A 6132-nucleotide genomic window follows, 5' to 3' on the forward strand; every position below is an offset into this window, starting at 1 on the left:
CTTGTGATGAAAGCTTGTGGGGGGGTCAAGTTCGTGTGGGCCTGTGCCCGCTGCAGACGGCGCTCTGAGCGGGTGCTCGGGGGCCCCCAGGCCCTTCCTCTGTCCTGAGGTCAAAACTGTCTTCACGTCAGCACCAGGTGCCGGCCTTCCTCCCCGCCTCCACCCTGTGCAGCGTTGACGCCCACGACTGGTGGGCCCTGCCCTCAGAGTGTGTGCGAGTCCGCACCTACGAAGGTGGTCAGGGTTAGCTCGTCACGTGCAGCACTGCAGCAGCCCACGTGCAGGAGCCTCGGGGCCCCGCGTGCGAGGGGTTCCCGGGTGGGAATGCAGGGCCACCATGCGAAAGTGGAGCGGCCCCCCTGCCCTTTCCCATGCGGGAGGTTGAACCACTTGCCAAGAGAGGGTGGCAGAGCCAGGCTGTGATCCGGGCTCCCTGCCCCTGGTTGGGAGCTGCTGCTGGGACAAGGAGGCGCAGAGGCGCCCCCCCCAGGCAGCTGGGGAGGCCTGCGGGGAGAGGGAAGGCCTGTGTGGGCTCCCCGGAAGCGGGGCATCCTCTGCAATGGGTCTGAGGGGCTCATTTGTGTCCTCGATCTCTTGCCCGCCACAGCCCTTTCTAGGAGTCCCTGGACCACCGTGCCCCCTGCTAAAGATGCTTTGAAGGCTCCCCACTCCTCTCAGGAGGAAACCAGCCCCCCCCGTACCAAGGGCCCCTCCTCACCCTTGTTCCTGGTGAGGCATGTGGGGTGGCTCTGCAGCCACCCCCCCTTTGTGCATACCCCCCCCCGGAGCACTGCAAGCCCAGTGGGCAGCGGCTGCCCACTCCTGCGTGCTCAGCTGGGGAGCAGCGGGGGCAGGAGTCTGCCCCGGGGACATCTGCTAATTGAGCACTGCTGAGCTTGGAGGCTCCTGCTCAGGCTCTCTGTCCTGTGGCTTGGGCGCCACCCCACTAGAAGTGTCATGGGGATATTAATGAGGGGCACAGCCCTCCCCCGGGGCAGAGGGGACAAGAGGGGGTCCAGGCAGCATCAGTGCTCGGCTGAGCGACCTGGAGAGACCACTGCCGGAAACTGGGCAGGAGGGTCACTCGGTGTTGTAGCTCCCGTGGATTTGGACAAATATAAAGACGCATTTTACTCGATCACCGCGGTGTCTCACTATTTGCACTGCCCCAAGGCCGTCCGCCCTGCACCTGCGGTTCAACGCCTGGCCCCATCCCGAGGACCACACAAAGTAAAACTCTGGTTGCAAATCCCAGTCAAAAAAGCTTGAAAAACACCCTTTGTGCTGGATTCCCTCTTTTGTTAAGTAATGTTCCTTCCTATATCTATTTATTCTGTGGGTGGTTTTCTTTTTTCTTTTCTTTTCACCTTAAATCCTAGATCGTCTGAAATTAATATTGCTATGTCAGCCTTCATTTATTTATTTTTGGTGGGTAGATGCCTGGCATACCTTTTTCCTTTTTCATCTTTGACCATATTGTGCTTTTGTGTTTTGGTGCATCTCTGGTAAGTAGCAAATAGTTGCATTACTCTCCTTTCAAAATCCAATCTCAGATTCTCAATCTCTTAATAGAATGTAGTCCCTTTACGTTTATTGTAATTACTGGTACATTTGGATTCAGTCTCTTACCAAGTTGTCTTAGGGGCTGAAGTGTTTGTGAGGAGTTGTTTTGACTTTTGCTTCCTTCTGGGTTGGCTCTCCCTTTTCTTTCCTTCCTTTTCCCTCCCGTGTGGATAACTCAGCTCTCTTCTGTGTGGTGGCTTTAAAACACACCACTGTCACGTCAGGGTCACCACTTGCCGGGAATGGCCAGCAATCCCTGTACTGACAGATGAAAGGTGACTCCAAACTTTGCCGTGAAAGAGAGGAGCGGGCAAGGGGGTCAACGCTCAGAGACGAAGACCCTTTGCTCTTCTTTGCTGCCACTTTTATTGGTCCTTCAGGATAATCACAAATCCTTATCAGTGTTTCTCAAGCACGTGATGTGTGACAAGGGGTCTTGAACTGGGAGGATTAGCAAATATGCGTGTTCTAGAGTTCTGCTAAACATAGCCTAGGGGACAATGCACACATCTCTTTGATCCCAGGGCGGCTGTTCCGGCTGAGAAAGCTTCCGGGAAGGCAACTCCCCACGGTATTCCAACGGCAGAGTGGTCAAGCAGGCCTCAGCATTCCAAAGGCCCACGCCTTCTCCGAAACCTTCCCTGCCCCCAGTGGCCTCGTGTTACATTTTAGCAAGCCAGGTATTATGGCTGATTTCCTGCTCTACATTAACAACAACATCTCCCGCTTTCTGTTTCTTTAAAGCGGCAGCAAGTAGTTTGAGACCGCTGCGCTGTGTAGATATGCTTCACATCTCCGGCGGTGGATAGGGCTTTCGTTCCAATTCTGCAGACTATGATGAGAAGAAAAACAGTAATTACTACAATAGCAACTCCTCCCACAGAAGTTGGAGTCGGACTTCCCTCCCTTTGCTGTGGGCTGGCCTTAGGGACTCACTTTGAACGACCAGGACGGGGCCTAGGGGCCGCTGCAGTTCCAGCCCCCAGCCCATGTGCCAGACCTGGAGGGCGGGGCCCCAGATGACCCCAGCCACAGAACATGAATCTCCTGGCCGAGGCTCTGGGTGTTATGGAGCTGGCCCCTGGTCCAGGTCCTGAGCTGCAGACCTCGTGAGCATAATAAATGGTTGTTTTATTTCACTGAGTTTGGGGGTCATTTGTTATGCAGCCGCATTCCCTGGGACGTACTGTGTCTTCATCAGCTTCTCTCCATCTGAGCCACGTCTGGGTCCTACTCTCTTTTTGGTGGCCGGAGGGGCCAGACCTGGGGAAGGGGCCATCCTGTGGTTTCTTGTCTGCCGGAACGGCTGAGCTGGACACTCTTCTGCAAGACAGTTTTGCCGTGGCCCTGGCCAGGACCTGTGGATATCCAGGTCAGATTCCACATGACTTCTCCCTGCTTAGGGTGCCCACACCACGAGAGGAGGATGAATTCGTCTGCCACTGACCTGGTATTGTAAGAACTTGTCTGTTCTTGAACTTCATCTACATGGAGTCATGCATTAACTACTCTTTGGGGTTGGCTGCTTTCGCTCAGCAGAGCGTACTTGGGGTCCATCCGTGCTCTCGTGAGCATCGGGGCAGTGCCTTGGCTCCCTGAGCGGCAGGTCATTATGCACACACGCCACAGTCTGTTTATGCTGTGGCCTGACCGTGAACGTTTGCGTTGTTTCCAGTTTTTGACTACAACGAAGAAAGCCGCGGGGAACCCGCAGGCCCCAGTACAAGGACAGCCACCACCCCCTGCTGGCTGCAGGTGCTCCGCCGACCCAGGCTTCGTAAAGAACGAAGATGTGGGACACGGTCGGTTGAGCATCCAGCTCCTGGTTTCCGTTTAGGTCCTGATCTCAGGGTCGTGAGATGGAGCCGCGCATCAGGCTACATGCTGGGCATGGGGTCGGCTTGAGATTCTTTCTCTCCCTCCCCCCGCCGCCCCCCATGCGCACATGCACACGCACACGAGAGTGAAGATGCAGGTTGCTCTCTCTTGGGTAGACACCTAGGAGCAGAATTGCTGGCTCATAAGTAGGTGCTCATTTAACTGTATCAGAATCCGCCCAACTGTCTTCCAAAGTGGCGGTACCACCTCACGCTCCCTCCAGCGCTGTCAGAGGGCCGGCGGAGGTCTCTCCACAGCTTCACCAGCGCCACGGATTTCCAGTGTTCTCAGACTGGCCGTCCTGTGCTCCCAGCGGCGTCTCACTTGATTTGCATTTCCCTGGTGACCAGTGATGCTGGGCACCTTTCTAATGTGCTTGTGGTTATTTGCATCTTTTCCTGTATGAAGTGTGTGTTCAAATATTTTGTTCATTTTAAAAAATATTTTATTTATTTATTTGATAGAGCATGAGCAAAGGCAGAGTGAGAAGCAGACTCCCCTCTGCGCAGGGAGCCCGACGCGGGGCTCGATCCCAGCACCCTGGGATCATGACCTGAGCCGAAGGCTGACGCTTCACCGACTGAGCCACCCAGGCGCCCCTATTTTCTTCATTTTTAAGAAGAGTGCTTTATTTTATTTTATTTTTTTTTAAGATTTTATTTATTTGCGAGAGAGACAATGAGAGACAGAGAGCATGAGAGGGAGGAGGGTCAGAGGGAGAAGCAGACTCCCTGCTGAGCAGGGAGCCTGATGTGGCACTCGATCCCGGGACTCCAGGATCATGACCTGAGCTGAAGGCAGTCGCTTAACCAACTGAGCCACCCAGGCGCCCAGAAGAGTGGTTTAAAAATACCGAATTTTAAGATTAAAAAAGTAATCTGCATGCAGCTCTTCATCAGATATGTGTATTTTGAATATTTTCTTTCAGTCAATGGCTTGCTTTTTCATTTTTCTCACTGGTGTCTTTGGAAGAATAGAGATTTTTGATACTTATGAAATCCAGTTTATCAACTTTTTTCTTTTCTTTTTTAAAGAAGATTTTATTTATGGGACGCCTGGGTGGCTCAGTCGTTGAGCATCTGCCTTTGGCTCAGGTCATGATCCCAGGGTCCTGGGATTGAGCCCCACATCGGGCTCCCTGCTCGGCGGAAAGCCTGCTTCTCCCTCCCCCACTCTCCCTGCTTGTGTTCCCTCTCTCGCTGTGTCTCTCTCTGTCAAATAAATAAATAATCTTAAAAAAAAAAGATTTTATTTATTTTATCAGAGAGAGAGAGAGAGAGAGAGAGAGCACGAGCAGGGGGAGGGGCAGAGGGAGAAGCAGACTCCCCGAGGAGCAGGGAGCCCGATGCGGGGCTCGATCTCAGGACTCTGGGATCATGACCCGAGCCGAAGGCAGACGCTTCACTGACTGAGCCATCCAGGTGCCCCTCATGTTCTTGTAAAGGAATGATTGCCTACCCCGAGGCTGTGATGATTTCTTCTGTTTTCTTGTAGAAGCCTTACAGTTGGGCTTTGACCCTGAGATGATCCACGGGGAGTTAGTTTTGTGTGGTGTGAAGCAGGGCTGAGGTCCGTTCTGTGCTCAGTTGTCTGTCCTCCTGCCCCCACACCAGCAGCTGGAAAGCCTCCCCTTTTGAGGGGCCTGGCTGTGGGTCAGTCCTGGGTGCTCTCCTGACATTTGCAGGGACACGGTGGCCAGTAGCCCACACTTCTGGATTGCAGAGGGCTTCCCATATCCCCCCAGCCTGCCCAGTGCCTGCCATGCAGTCAGCGTTCCTTGTCCTGAACTTGCCCTTTCCAGGACCAACCCCTCTGACCACACCAGGTCCTGGAGGCAACGGGTGGCTGGGGACTGGACCTCGCCTGGGAGGTGACAGGGCAGGCTGGCTGCATGCTGAGGAGGGAGGCCCAGAGGTCAGGCACGTGGACTTGAGCCTCTGGCCACGTCTGTGTTTCTACAGAGGAGATCTAGGACTCTGGCCTCTGAGGACCCGCCTCCCATCCTTCAACCTGCATCCTGCTCGGCCGCAGATGGTGCCCTTAGCCTGGGCTTTCCTCTGCTCCAGTGGGTTGGGGCTCAAGGTGGGTACAGCCCACCTGACAGCACGCCAGGTGTCCAGCCGTATAGAGAGGTCAGGTGCTGGGGATCGTTGGCCAAGTCTGTGGCAGCCCAGAAGCTCCAGGCCCCCAACGGGAGTGGCGCCTCCCTTTATCGGAAGTGCAGACACGCCCTCCACCTGCGGGGAAGCGCCCTGCCCCCAACGTGTCACCCTAAAGGACCTGGTGTGCCCTGGATGGCCCCAGGACCCTCAAGGCTGTGCCCCTGCCCCCAGGTGAAACTGGGACCCTCCCACTCATAGACTCAATCGCCTCCTTGCTCCCAGGGCAGGGTGTGACTTCTGGCTGGCTAGGAGGGCCCCTGGGTGGGTCCTGGGAGGGTCCTTGGGGGCCTGTACCTGGGTGTTAAGTTCTCTCTAGGTGGATCTTTTTTTTTTTTTTAAGATTTTATTTATTTATTTGAGAGAGAGAAAGCATGAGAGAGGGGAGGTCAGAGGGAGAAGCAGACTCCCCGCCGAGCAGGGAGCCCGATGCGGGACTCGATTCTGGGACTCCAGGATCATGACCTGAGCCGAAGGCAGTCGCCCAACCAACTGAGCCACCCAGGCGCCCTTTTTTTTTTTTTTTTTTTTT

The sequence above is a fragment of the Phoca vitulina genome, unplaced genomic scaffold (assembly GCF_004348235.1).
Source record: "Phoca vitulina isolate PV1807 unplaced genomic scaffold, GSC_HSeal_1.0 scaffold50, whole genome shotgun sequence".
NCBI lineage: Eukaryota > Metazoa > Chordata > Mammalia > Carnivora > Phocidae > Phoca > Phoca vitulina.